General features: G+C 43.3%; 1 long non-coding RNA gene across 1 annotated transcript; it reads right to left on the bottom strand.

Moving 5' to 3' along the window:
- Positions 1-1,632: 1,632 nt before the first annotated feature.
- Positions 1,633-8,293, bottom strand: LOC143987393 (uncharacterized). Its single transcript, XR_013276640.1, has 2 exons — positions 7,773-8,293; positions 1,633-3,952 (listed from the first exon to the last, which is right to left on the bottom strand). It is a non-coding gene; the product is annotated as an uncharacterized LOC143987393 (long non-coding RNA).
- Between the last annotated feature and the right edge of the window lie 6,842 nt (positions 8,294-15,135).

Here is a 15,135-nt window from a genome sequence, read left to right on the forward strand (position 1 = left end):
CACCAATAGATATATTCAGGCATTGCCTGAATTTATCTATGGCCACAGCTGCCACCACCTATTCAGGCACCCGGCCCCTTTTCGGGTGCAGGGCACATGAATTACAGTGGTGGGGGGTGTTTTTGAAGCACCTGATTAGAGCCATAGGCTCTAATAGGCGTCAAAATAGGTGACCTCCGAGCGCCATGCTGGGCACTCGCAGGTCACTCAGCTGTGTTAGAAAAGCGAATGAATATTCACTTTCCTAACACTAAACTGCCTCTCTGCCAATCAGGTGCTCGGATCTGTTACTGTCACCTGATTGGCTGAAATGACAGGCGCTGTTATTGGATGCCTATCAGGCATCCAGTCATAGCAGAGGACGGGAAGAGAGGACAGGAGAAGACATCAAGGAGCATCAAGGAGCTGTCTCACCGAGACAGAGTCAGTGCAGACAGTGGCTGGGGGGCACACTGGCAGCATTTGATATGGCATAGTAGCAGCATTTGATATGGCACAGTGGGAGCATTTGATGGGGCACAGTGGCAGCATTTGATATGGCACAGTGGGAGCATTTGATGGGGCACAGTGGGAGCATTTGATATAGCACAGTGAGAGCATTTGACAGGGCACAGTGGCAACAATTGATGGCACAGTGGGAGCATTTGATATGGCACAGTGGGAGCATTTGTTATGGCACAGTGGGAGCATTTGTTATGGCACAGTGGCTGCATTTAATGGGCACAGTGGCTGCGTTTGATGGGTACAGTGGCTGCGTTTGATGGCACAGTGGCGGCAATTGATGGGCACAGTGGCTGCATTTGATAGCACAGTGGCTGCATTTGATGTGCACAGTAGCTGCGTTTGATGGCACAGTGGTGGCAATTGATGGGCACAGTGGCTGCGCTTGATGGCACAGTGACTGTGTTTGATAGTACAGTGGCTGCAATTGATGGGCACAGTGGCTGTGTTTGATGGCACAGTGGCTGTGTTTGATGGCACAGTGGCGGCAATTGATGAGCACATTGGCTGCATTTGGTACAGTGGCTGGGTTTGATGGGCACAGTGGCTGCGTTTGATGGGCACAGTGGCTGCTTTTGATGGGCACAGTGGCTGCAGTTGATGGGCACAGTGGCTGTGTTTCATGGCACAGTGGCTGCATTTGATGGCACAGTGGCGGCAATTGATGGGCACAGTGGCTGTGTTTGATGGCACAGTGGCAGCAATTTATGGGCACAGTGGCTCCTTTTGATGGTACAGTGGCTGCAATTGATGGACACATTGGCTGTGTTTGATGGTACAGTGGTGGCAATTGATGGGCACAGTGGCTGCGATTGATGGTACAGTAAGGCTGCAATTGATGTGGTTTATTTTCAGCATCTTTCAGTTTGTTTGCACCCCCCCAAAAATTTTGAGCACCAGCCGCCAATGGGGTTGAATTACTAAAGGCAAATATGCTGTGTACTGCAAGAGCACCTGCTCCAGATCTTAATAAATGAGATAAATCTACACTTTGCAAAGAATACCTGTTAGGTTGCTCGTCTTCTGTAAGTAACCCCTGGTAGCCTAGGCTAGGATGGAAGAGCGGAGGTCCCTTTCACCGGTGGACAAAACATCACACATACACACGATTGTACGTGAATAATGAATGTGTATATTGAAGCACACACAGCAGTTTTATTTAGTTTGAGCTAAAGGACAGCCCTGTGGTTTAGCCAATCAGGTAATTCATACATACATCGACATTTTTCTTAAACTCATGACATTATCTAAGTCAAAGGTGAAATACAGTCTTCTGATAGTTATTTCGTCATTTCAACATCTGCTGACTGACCATATTCTTGCGTAACCAGTCCTATCTTAGCTTTGTACCTCTTACCGCAGACAGATGCTTCCTAATATGTCAACATCTTGCATCTTAATTCTGAACTTAGTGAAATGCACGCCTAAGCATATTATCTTAGACCTTTAACCTAGTATATCTTTTGGTAACCTTAATAAGTATTCCCTTATAATCCTTCCTTTGATCATTCTGTGATTTACATAATGATCATTCCTTTTCTAATTTAATAGCACAGGCTTCATACTCCGAACCCTTGTGCTCTTGGTTTCTATACCATACCGTTGGATCCTTAACAATGGAAGTGAGTTTCAGATCCTTCGGAGCGACCGTGTTTCCCTTTTTACATAAACATTTGATTATCTTATAACAGGCATATAAAAATAGAATGAAGAGAATCACAGTGACAATTGTCATGGCAGCATTTCGGAGCCAAGATATTAATCCCCCAAAACTAAAACTGCTCGAGAAGGGATCCCAGTTTTTTCCTATGTTCCTTGCCTCTTTCTGTAGTTTATTTACCTCTTCCCTGTGTTGGGCAATAACGTCATAGTAGTCTGGGACTTCGATGCTGGTATTATGAATCCAGGTACAGCACTCATAATCCTCAGTAGTCTCACAGAGGCCAGTAAGGGCTGCACTCATACTTTCTATAGCCAACTCATGTAGTTCTAGTTGCTTCCTAATTGCCCTAGTTTCTAGATTTAGTTTGGTTATGTCATCAGAATTTTCCTCCAGAATCTCATCAATTATGCCAGTGTAATTATTTAATCTTTTCATTAGGTCAATTCCCCACCCTGTCCAGGAAGGGAACCATGCCCAGGCCATATCTTTTTCTAAAAACAATTCTCGTTTATTACGGTGTCTAAGGGGATATCTAGGATGCATGCTGGCTTCAAGGAGGTGACTTCCCTTGTTATCCCCTAATACCCCCATGATAGGAACCAGGGCTGCAAGGTAACACCACCCCTGGGGTTTGGTTGGGATCCAGGGGTGACAGAGTTTGCCGCAGCATATATATATGGTATTTCCTAGAGCTAGGGGTCGTTTATGGAACACGTTCCTAAGAGTATCAGAAAGGCCAGAGAGCACCAGAATTGACATTAATTGGTGTATTGTAGTCTTGGTACTGGAGCTAAGAAAGTCTAAAAAGGTGGCATTTAGGGTGGGATCTGAAGTATGGAAGAAAGAAGGACTGTTAAATGATGTCATTGAAATGTTAAGTTTTGCTTGTTTGCAAACCTCGGCTCCATCTGTGGTGTTTCCCAGTCGGAAACACCAGTCTGGGAAGTGGCTTCTACCTATAATTTGGAAAGTGAGGGTTTTATTTGGAAGGGTCCTAGTAACATTCGTTAGGACGATAGGGGGTGTTCCATTAAGGAGGGGGGTAAAATTCAAGGGGACTGCCATGAGAGGGATTCTAGCTGTACTGGGATGTAGCTTGCTGCAAATCCAGCATTTCTCAAAACCAGATTTTTGAGCATAGCTATATTTGAATTTTAGTAGTAACATCTTGCTAGTCAGTCCCTTAGGTGACTCATTAACGGGTACAATACTTCTACTATGTCTTTGGCCGGGGGTATTATTCATCTTAGGTGGTCCACATATCCCTTTTAATAGACCTAAATCTTCTGGATGATATATACAGTTGGCTATCAACCAGGTTGGTAGGAACACTACTAGGGTAATACAGCATAAGAGGCACAAGGCCTTCCCTGACACTGATGGAGAAAGCATCTTTGTTTTTTTTTTAAATTCTGATTATTTGTTATCTAAGAGTTCTGTTCTTCTTCTTCGTTTCTCATCCCGGCAGTTGTTGGCTCTGTTTTGTCCTTTTGAGGGGTGTGGGATCTTCCAGGGAAATTTGTTCTATGCCTCTCTGAACTTCTTGTAGATCTTGTTCTTGGGAGTTGCTGCTCTCTGTCACTGCCAGGGGCTCTGGAGTCGAGGGAAGCTGGGGACACTTTTTAAGACGGCTGGCGTGGATCCAGGTGTTTCCTAGGTCTGTTAACACTGCGGTCCTGGATACCTTTTCCACCTTCCATGGTCCTGAGAAAGCCGGTCCGATACTCTTTCTTTGTGCTAATTGTTTGATCAGCACTTTATCCCCAGGGATGAAGGGATGCGTTGGTTCTGTGGGAAGAGGGAAAAAGGTGACAGAAACTTGTTCGTTCATTTCATGAAGCATACTTACCAGGTTTTTCACGTACATTTCCTGTTGGGAATAAATGTCAATATCAGTGTCTTGGTCTAATGGGGGTAATTCTATGTTTGCGGGGATTCCCATGAGGACCTCAAAGGGTGATAATTTTGTTCTTGCATGTGGATCTTCCCCTCTTTTGACCAAAGACCTTCAGGGTCTTTGGTCAATCCTTCCTTTGTCCAAAAATGGACATCATCTTCTGTGGCCATTGATTGCATCTGTGCTATGACAGTTTTAAAGTTAGGTGCTGCGAAGTGTTCCTTGAAAAACATTGTTGTGGGGGCAGGTGGGTTAGGGGAAAAGGCAGCAGCTATTTTAGCTTCTCTGTCAGCAAGAGCATTCCCTTTTGAAACACGACTGCTGTCAGAGGAGTGTGCCTTTACTTTAATTATGGCTACCTTTTTTGGAAGAAGAATGGCTTGGAGGAGAGCACTAATCTGTGTGGAGTTGGCAATTATTTTGTTGTCTGCTGTTTTAAAACCTCTATTGGCCCATATCACACCAAAATCATGCACCACTCCAAAAGCATATCTACTGTCTGTGTAGACGTTCACCTCTTTACCGGTGAATAGAATGCAGGCCCTAGTGAGGGCTTCTAACTCTGCTACCTGGGCTGAAGAAGGAGGTAATGATTTTGCCTCCAGTACGATGTCTGGTAGTTGAACAACTGCATAACCGGTTAAAAAGGTGGAGTCAGAGGGACGTGAGCAGCTACCGTCAACGAAAACATCCTCTGCACCTGAGATAGGGGTGTCAGTGAGATCCGGTCTGGGACTGGTAATAGCAGCAACCTTTTCCGAACAGTCATGTATAATGTCTGGGTCATGTGGTAAACGCAACATGGAATGCAAAAGGCGCACAGCGGGGTTGCTGGCAGGCACATATTTGAGTGTGAGGTTATCAGTGTTCATCAGTGTTATCTCATAACCACTAAGTCTTTGCGAGGTCATATGTTGGGTATTCATGTTCTGAATAAGATGCGTGACTGAATGAGTGGTATAGAGAGTCAATGGGTGACCTAGCACTAATTTGTTTGCATCTTGTACAGACATTGCACAGGCAGCAAGATTTTGGAGACAGAATGGCATTCCCTGTACTTGGATGGGGAGTTTTTTTTAGATAGGTAGGAGACAGGGCGGTAGCCTGTTCCATGCTGTTGTGTCAAAACCGCGGCAAAAGAGGTCCCCGAGACTACACAGTATAGTTGAAAAGCTTTACCATAGTCTACCAACCCTAGGGCGGGAGCATTTGACAGACTGTTTAACAGAGCTTGAAAAGCTTGTAGTCTGTCTTCAGTCCAATCTATTAATTTAGGGGCTGTCGAGCCAGTAGCCTCTCTTAGGATACTATCATAATGAGAACAGTCAGGAATCCATTGGCGGCAATATACCATTGCACCCAAGAACGAGAGTAGGGCGGCTTTGTCTTTTGGGGGACTGAGAGCTCGAAGGGCTGCGGCACGTTTGGGGGACACTAGCCTTGTCCCTTCCTTTAGAATGCACCCTAGGTATTCTACCTGTGGTTGGCACCATTGTATTTTCTTCCTTGAGGCTAGATGCCCGGCGTGAGCTAGGTGTTGTAACAGTGATGTTGAATCGACCGCACAATCTTCAGCAGTTCGACTGCACAGGAGCAGGCCGTCCACATACTGTATTAGTACCGACCCTCGCTCAGATGTCCAAGACTTGACAGTCTCGTTGAGTACCATAGAGAAGGCGGCTGGACTGTCTACATACCCTTGCCAGGTTAGTTGGCCCCCGGCCCAGGAGAAAGCAAACATAGGTTGGGCTTCCTCTGCAATGGGAATGCTAAAGAAAGCATTCGCTAAATCAATTACTGTGTAGCATAGAGAGTCTGCCGGTATGCATGAGAAAATAAAAGTGATGTCTGAGACTAGGGGTGGGAGGGGAATCACTTGTTTGTTTACTGCTCTGAGGTCTTGGACGAGTCTCCACTCGCCACTGGCCTTCTTTACAGGGTAAATGGGTGTGTTCCAGGGGCTAATGATTGGTTTTAGGATGCCTTTAGATATGTAGTCATCGATCTGGGGGGCAATGCCTTGGGTCTTTTCGGGGGGCAGGGGGTATTGTTTGTGATATTGTGCTTCTGCGTCAGGGCGCATCTGAGGCGAGTAAGGCGTACAGTTAATGAAACCTACGCTACCTTTGTTTTCCGCCCAGATAGCATGTGTTTCGAGAGAGGCGGGGAGTAGCATAAAGAAGCCTCTGTGTGCATGTCGCTTAGGGCCATGTAAGTCACATAATGGTGAACTAGCGGTAAGGGAACCTTCTCTATTAAACTTAATGGTAATACACAGTTGTGCCAAGAGGTCCCGTCCCATAAGGGGCACAGGGCATGAGGACAAGACGGCAAAAGTTTGGGTACATAATTTCTGTCCTTCTGGAGTGGCTACAGTCAGTGGTGGAGTGATGGGATGGGTGACAGGTGTCCCATTAATACCAACAGAGTTTCCCCCGGTGCATTATTTGTGGCTGTGTAGGATATTGGGGTAGTGGTTGACGAGGGTTCTGGTATGGCAGATAACGGGGATACTGTGGGCGGGTCTGGGGGTTAAATCCCCTGCCTCTGCCTCTTGCTCTAATCTGTCCAGTCCTATAAGGGCACTGGGATTTCCAATGTCCTTGCTGTCCACAATTGCCTATATTTTCCAAGGCATTTGTTCCATGCACAGAAACAATCCTTCATGTATTGTGGGTCAGCCCCTTTGCAGGGAGGATAAGAATGCTTATGTACCTGACAAATTTTACTGACTTCTTGCCAGTCTTCCTCTGAACAAGGACCTTGGGGTCCTGGGTCATGGATTCCCAATTGGTGACACCTTTCCCGGACTTGTGTCCAAAATGGTTCTACCTGGGGGCCAGGGATCATATTACTGACAAATTCATAGGGTGATGGGGTGGCCATGGCTTGGGTTGCTGCAGAATTCCCCATCTAGTAGTCTGGGCAGTGTGTGTCTAGTGGCAGGACACAGGTGATAACACCCGGTTTGTCCAACAATCCGGTCTCTGGTCTGGGAGTAGGATCCCTGATCTTTTTTTTTGGGGCAGATGGACTTATATAAAACTATGAAGATTTACCCTTAATATACGATGAAGGGTAAATCTTTCCTGGTGGCGGGATATACCCCTCTTACACCATGTCTGCAAGAGAACCCCCCTGGTCTGGTGGTCAGTAAAATCCACTTGTCATCTATTCTTAGGAAGAGTAGACCTAACGTGCAATGGGGGCAGGCGGATGCTATGTCACTACAAGAGGGCTCCTCATACTCTGCACTTATTTAAACAACAACAATTATTTTCCTTATACTCTATATTAAAACTTATACTCTATATACTTACACACGTACCTAGAGAGAAACAGACATATTCTTAATATACTTTAAGACATGAAATAACCGTATTGCAATACATTTATCAATTTATAGTGCACTTTTTTAAAAAAAATTCAAATGGGCGTCCACTCCACCAATCCCTTTGTCACGGGCGTAATCTACTACTTCCCGTGTTAAAAATACTATCACCAATAGTTTTAAGTCAGACCAACCTAGTCGGACTCCCCTAAACCTATAAATTCCTTGCGAGCCCTTTTAACCTTCCGAGGGACCAGCCTAGTCCTCCGCGAAGGCACAGTTACTTCTTTTAAATTTAAACTAAGTTCGTAGCGGCCATCTGGACAGAGTAAGTATTCACACCATTCACCTTTTAGGCAAAAAGGAGTAAAGTGACTTACCTGCCGCAAGATGACCCCACTTTTCTGGTACCAAAACTGTTAGGTTGCTCGTCTTCTGTAAGTAACCACTGGTAGCCTAGGCTAGGATGGAAGAGCGGAGGTCCCTTTCACCGGTGGACAAAACATCACACATACACACGATTGTACGTGAATAATGAATGTGTATATTGAAGCACACACAGCAGTTTTATTTAGTTTGAGCTAAAGGACAGCCCTGTGGTTTAGCCAATCAGGTAATTCATACATACATCGACATTTTTCTTAAACTCATGACATTATCTAAGTCAAAGGTGAAATACAGTCTTCTGATAGTTATTTCGTCATTTCAACATCTGCTGACTGACCATATTCTTGCGTAACCAGTCCTATCTTAGCTTTGTACCTCTTACCGCAGACAGATGCTTCCTAATATGTCAACATCTTGCATCTTAATTCTGAACTTAGTGAAATGCACGCCTAAGCATATTATCTTAGACCTTTAACCTAGTATATCTTTTGGTAACCTTAATAAGTATTCCCTTATAATACCCAATCACATGCAAGGAAAATAAAAACAGCATTTTTGTTTGTACATGATTGGATGATAAAAAGCAGCACAGCCTCCCCTTTAGATCTAGAGTAAATGCACTTAAAGTGCATGTGCAGTGCACTTCAAAGTGCACTTGCACTGCACAGAATATTTGCCTTTAGTAAATCAACCTCACAGTGTACCCTGTTTTATACAAAGCATTATAGTCTTTCACAATTATCACATAAGCAATGAACACAAAAATATTTATCTTTATACACTATATTCATATTTGGCATTAAAGCTAAGTTCAGACTACTGCATTTCTGAAACATGCACAGAACTGTATGCTTTCCCAACACCCGCATAATTGTACTGCCCTTTCATCAGAAGTACACCAGCGCTGAAGGTCAGGAAGATCTCCTAGTATGTACCCATTGTGGGATCAATCCTCAGCCAACTCCATCCAGAATGGAAGCTATCTCTTGTGGGTAGAATGTCACTTTAATTTTCTACATTGTTTCATGTTTACAGTGGTGTGGCCAAGATTATCCCAGGGAAGATCATTTCAGAGACTCAAGCAAAGGGTACGGTGACAGAGCCTGAGAAACATCAAGACACTGCTGCCGAAAGGTGAACATCTCTGAGATACACACATATAGAATTATAAAGTAACAAATTTGCAGAATAAAGTCCAGATGATAGATGTTGCTCTCAAAAATACTGAATATCAAACATTTTAGCGGACTTTTAGCACACGCTCTGTGGCTTTGAGGGTGAGGGGGTTCTCCCACTATATACCTATTGTGATAGCAATGCTAAGCCAACTGCATCCAGAATGGAAGCTCTTAGGCCGCGTACACACGGGCGGATTGTCTGCCCAACTAAGTTCGTCAGACAATCCGACAGACAGTCCGTCCAACTTTTAAATGAACGGACTTGACCACACACGATGAACAGACAGTCCGCTGAAAGCTTGCACGATGACGTGTACAGCACGTACGACCGGACTAGAAATTCGACGTCCAATACACTGTAATGCAACCTTCGGCGTGTAAATCCTTTCTGAGCATGCGCCATACTTAGTCCGTCCAACTTGCCTACACACGAGCGGACTGTCCGCTGAAACCAAGTTTGGACGGACAAAATTACGGAAATTCCGAAAGACTTAGTCCGTCAGACTGTCCGCTGAAAAAGTCCGCTGAAGCCCACACACGAGCGGATTGTCCGCTGAAACACGGTTCAGCGGACTAAGTTGGGCAGACAATCCGCCCGTGTGTACGCGGCCTTACAGGTAGAATACCACTTTAAATCTCTGCATGCATTTTTTTATGTTTACAGTGGTGTGCCCAAGATTATCCTAGAGAAGATCACTCCAGAGACTCAAGCAAAGGGCACAGTGACAGAGCCTGAGGAACATCAAGACACTGCTGCCAAAAGGTGAACATCTCTGAGATACACACACATATAGAATTATAAAGTAACACATTTGCAGAATAAAGTCCAAGTGATAGATGTTGCACTGAAAAATACTGAATATCAAATATTTTAGCGGACTTTTAGTACACGCTCTGTGGTGCTGAGGGTGAGGGCGTTCTCCCAGTATATATAAATTGTGAGAGCAATGCTCAGCCAACTGCATCCAGAATGGAAGCTCTTACAGGTAGAATGCCACTTTAAATCTCTGCATGCATTTTTTTATGTTTTCAGTGGTGTGCCCAAGATTATCCCAGAGAAGATCACTCCAGAGACCCATGCAAAGGGTATGGTGACTGAGCCTGAGGAACATCAAGACGCTGCTGCCGAAAGGTGAACATCCCCATTATACACACACACATGCAGTATTTATTAGATGGGGTAAGCTCTATGGGAGTCTTTTAATGATCATCGGTAGGTGCACTCTGCCAATATGTTCCACTCTGATTTGTAGCTTAAAGACCCAAAGATAGACATTGCACTTTCAAATAAGCATTTTTTTTTTCCAGTCATGTGAACATGATGAAGGGCAGGGATGCTAAAAACTGTCTTCATGGTGTACATGTTATATGTAAATACATGTATATACTGTATACATAGACATATGCTTTACGCTGTATTATAAAACGTATTATAGTCTTTAACAAGTATTACATAATGTATTAGATATGTAGTATATATTACCTATGTTCATATTTGACATTAAAGCTAAGTTTACACTACTGTGTGTGGTAACACATGTAGAATCGTGTGCTTTCCCGACACATACAGAAACACTCTGGCCTTTTAGCAGATGTACAGTGGTGCTGGGGTTCTCCAAGTAAGTATATGCTCATTGTTCTGGGATCAATGCTCAGCCAACTCCATCCAGAATGGAAGCTATCTCTTGTGGGTAGAATGGCACTTTTCATCTCTGCATGCATTGTTTAGTGTTTATAGTGGTGTGCCCAAGATTATCCCAGCGACGATCACACCAGAGACTCAAGCAAAGGGTACGGTGACAGATCCCGAGGAACATCAAGACGCTGCTGCTGAAAGGTGAGATATCTGAGACACACACACATACAGTATATATTAGATGGAGTAAGCTGCACAGGAGTCTTTTAATGATCGTCAGTGGGTGCACTCTGCCAATAGGTTCCACCCTGCTTTGTAGTATAACTTCCCAAAGATAGATGTTGTACTACAAAATGCTGAATATAAAAAAAAAAAAATTCCAGTTATGTGAACATGATGAAGGTTGAGGATGTTTAAAACTGTTTTTTTGGTGTACATTTTATACTTTCTGTAGATACATTATATACATATACTGTACACTACTGTGTAAAAGTTTTAGGCAGGTGTAAAAAAATGCTGTAAATTAGGGTAGTTTTCAGAGTAGAAATGTTAATACTTTATTTTTATCAATTAACAAAAATGGAAAGCAAATGAACAGAACAGAAATACAAATCAATTCAATATTTGGTATGACCACACTTTGCCTTCAAAACAGCATCAATTCTTCTAGGTACACTTGCACACAGTTTTTAAAAGGGAACTCGGCAGGTAGGTTGTTCCAAACATCTTGGAGAACTATGCACAGATCTCCTGTGGATGTAGGCTGCCTCAAATCCTTCTGCTCTTCCTTTAATTCCACACAGACTTGATGATGTAGAGATCAGGGCTCTGTGGGGGGCAAACCATCACATCCAGAACTCCTTGTTCTTCTTTACGCTGAAGAGAGTTTTTAATGACATTAGCTCAATGTTTGGGGATGTTGTCCTGCTGCAGAATACATTTGGGGCCAGTCACATGCTTTTCTGATGGTATGGTATGATGGATAAGTATCTCCCTATATTTCTCAGTAGCCAATCTCATTAGGAGCTCTGGAAGTGATGGTTTGACCCCCTGTATACCCTGTTTTATACAATGCATTATAGTCTTTCACAATTATCAGATAAGCAATAAACACAAAAATATTGATCTTTTTACCCTATGTTCATATTTGACATTAAAATTAAGCTCACACCACTGTGTTTCGCAAACCTGGGCAGAACTGTATGCTTTCCCAACACCCGCATAATTGTACTGCCCTTTTAGCAGAAGTACAGCAGTGCTGAAGGTCAGGAAGATCTCCCAGTATGAACCCATCATGGGATCAATCCTCAGACAACTCCATCCAGAATGGAAGCTATCTCTTGTGGGTAGAATGCCACTGTAAAATTCTACATTGTTTCATGTTTATAGTGGTGTGCCTAAGGTTATCTCAGGGAAGATCACTCCAGAGACTCAAGCAAAAGGTACGGTGACAGAGTCCGAGGAACAGTAATGCCGCGTACACACGACCGGGCTTTCCGGCAGAAAAGGTCCGAAGGTCTTCCCGACTGAGTTACGATGGACTTCCCAATAAACAGACTTTCCCACACATGAACGGACTAAAGTCTGTTAGTTTTGAAGGTGATGACGTACTACTGGACTAAAAAAGGAAGTTCAATAGCCAGTAGCCAATAGCTGCCCTTGCGTCGTATTTGGTCTGTCGGACCAGCATACAGACAAACGTTTTTTCCGATAGAAATGTAGTCCTTCGGACAGATTTGAAACATGTTCTATTTCTAGGTCCGTCAGAATTTTTAAAATAAAAATAATGAGACTATCCCCCACACGATTGGACTATCTGACAGAATGATTCAGTCGGATCTATTCTGCCGGAAAGTCCGGTCGTGTGTACGTGGCATAAGACACTGCTGCTGAAAGGTGAACAGTAGATACACGCACATATAGTATTATAATGTCACATATTTGTAGTAAAAAGTCCACAAGGTAGATGTTTTTAGCAGATTTTTAGCACATTCTCAGTGGCACTGAGGGTTAGGGGGTTCTCCCAGTATATACCTATTGTGAGAGCAATGCTCAGCCAACTGCATCCAGAATGGAAGTTATCTCTTGCGGGTAGAATGCTACTCTAAACCTTTGCATGCATTGTTTAATGTTTACAGTGGTGTGCCCAAGATTATCCCAGAGAAGATCACTCCAGAGACCCAAGCAAAGGGTACGGTGACAGAGCCTGTGGAACATCAAGACGCTGCTGCTGAAAGGTGAGCATCTCTGAGATATGAGACACACACACATACAGTATATATTAGATGGGGTAAGCTGCACAGGAGTCTTTTAATGATCGTCAGTGGGTGTACTCTGCCCATAGGTTCCACTCTGCTTTGTAGTATAACTTCCCGAAGATAGATGTTGTACTACAAAATGCTGAATATAAAAAAAAAATCCAGTTATGTGAACATGATGAAGGTTGAGGATGTTTAACCACTTTCAGACCGGACCATTTTGTTGGCTTAAGACCAGACTTTTTGCGTTTCGGCACTGTGTCGCTTTAACTGACAATTGTGTGGTCATGTAACGTGGCTCCCAAAAAAAATTGACGTCCTTTTTTTCCCATAAATAGAGCTCTCTTTTGGTGGCATTTGATCACCAATGTGGTATTTATTTTTTGCGCTATAAACAAAAATAGAGCGACAATTTTGAAAAAAACGCATTATTTTTAACTTTTTGTTATAATAAATATCCCCCAAAAATGTATAAAACAAAATTTCTTTCCCTCAGTTTAGGCCGATACGTATTCTTCTACATATTTTTGGTAAAAAAATCGCAATAAGCGATTATTGATTGGTTTGCACAAAAGTTATAGCGTTTACAAAATAGGGGATAGTTTTATGGCATTTTTATTAATAATTTTTTTTTACTAGTAATGGCGACAATCAACGATTTTTATTGTGACTGCGACATTATGGTGGACACATCAGACATTTTTGACACATTTTTGGGACCATTGTCATTTATACAGCAATCAGTGCTATACAAATGCAGTGATTCCTGTGTAAATGTCACTGGCAGTGAAGGGGTTAACCAGGGGGTGGCAGTGTAGGGGTTAAGTGTTCCTAGGGGCGTGTTACTAACTGTGGGGTGCTGGGCTTTGTTTTAGTGAACACTGATCTCTGCTCCAATCACATGGAGCAGAGATCACCGTCACTTGTTACTAGGCAGAACGGGGAGATGCTGTTTACAACGACATCTCCCCATTCAGCCACCCTGTGAGACGATCAAGGGTACACCCACGGCGATCGAGTCCGCGGGACCTGCGACCGGACTCATGGGGGTTCCGACCGGCACACGAGCGGAACGAGTGCGCAACTCGGGAACTGGTTAAAACTGTCTTTGTGGTGTACATTTTATTTACTGTAGATACATTATATACTGTACACTACTGTGTAAAAGTTTTAGGCAGGTGTAAAAAAAATGCTGTAAATTAGGGTCGTTTTCAGAGTAGAAATGATAATACTTTATTTTTATCAATTAACAAAAATGGAAAGCAAATGAACAGAAGAGAAATACAAATCAATTCAATATTTGGTATGACCACACTTTGCCTTCAAAACAGCATCAATTCTTCTAGGTACACTTGCACACAGTTTTTAAAAGGGAACTCGGCAGGTAGGTTGTTCCAAACATCTTGGAGAACTATGCACAGATCTTCTGTGGATGTAGGCTGCCTCAAATCCTTCTGCTCTTCCTGTAATCCCAGACAGACCTGAAGATGTAGAGATCAGGGCTCTGTGTGGGGCAAACCATCACATCCAGAACTCCCTGTTCTTCTTAACGCTGAAGAGAGTTCTTAATAACATTAGTTAAATGTTTGGGGCCAGTCACACGCTTTCCTGATGGTATGGCATGATGGATAAGTATCTACCTATATTTCTCAGCAGCCAATGTCATTAAGAATTATCTTCAGTGTAAAGGACAAGGAGCTCCGGATGTGATGGTTTGACCCCCTGTATACCCTGTTTTATACAATGCATTATAGTCTTTCACAATTATCAGATAAGCAATAAACACAAAAATATTGATCTTTTTACCCTATGTTCATATTTGACATTAAAGTTAAGTTCACACCATTACATTTCAGAAACATGGGCAGAACTGTATGCTTTCCCAACACCCGCATAATTGTACTGCCCTTTTAGCAGAAGTACAGCAGTGTTGAAGGTCAAGAAGATCTCCCAGTATGAACCCATCGTGGGATCAATCCTCAGACAACTCCATCCAGAATGGAAGCTATCTCTTGTGGGTAGAATGCCACTTTAAATTTCTACATTGTTTCATGTTTATAGTGGTGTGCTCAAGGTTATCTCAGGGAAGATCACTCCAGAGACTATAGCAAAAGGTACGGTGACAGAATCTGAGGAACAGTAATGCCGCGTACACACGACTGGGTTTTCCAGGCAGAAAAGGTCAGATAGTCGGACCTATTCTGCCGGAAAGTCCGGTCGTGTGTACGCAGCATAAGACACTGCTGCTGAAAGGTGAACATCTGAGATACTCGCACATATAGTA

This window comes from Lithobates pipiens, unplaced genomic scaffold (genome assembly GCF_037356315.1).
Source record: "Lithobates pipiens isolate NorthernLeopardFrog02 unplaced genomic scaffold, aLitPip1_a1.2 Scaffold_18, whole genome shotgun sequence".
NCBI classification, from domain to species: Eukaryota; Metazoa; Chordata; class Amphibia; order Anura; family Ranidae; genus Lithobates; species Lithobates pipiens.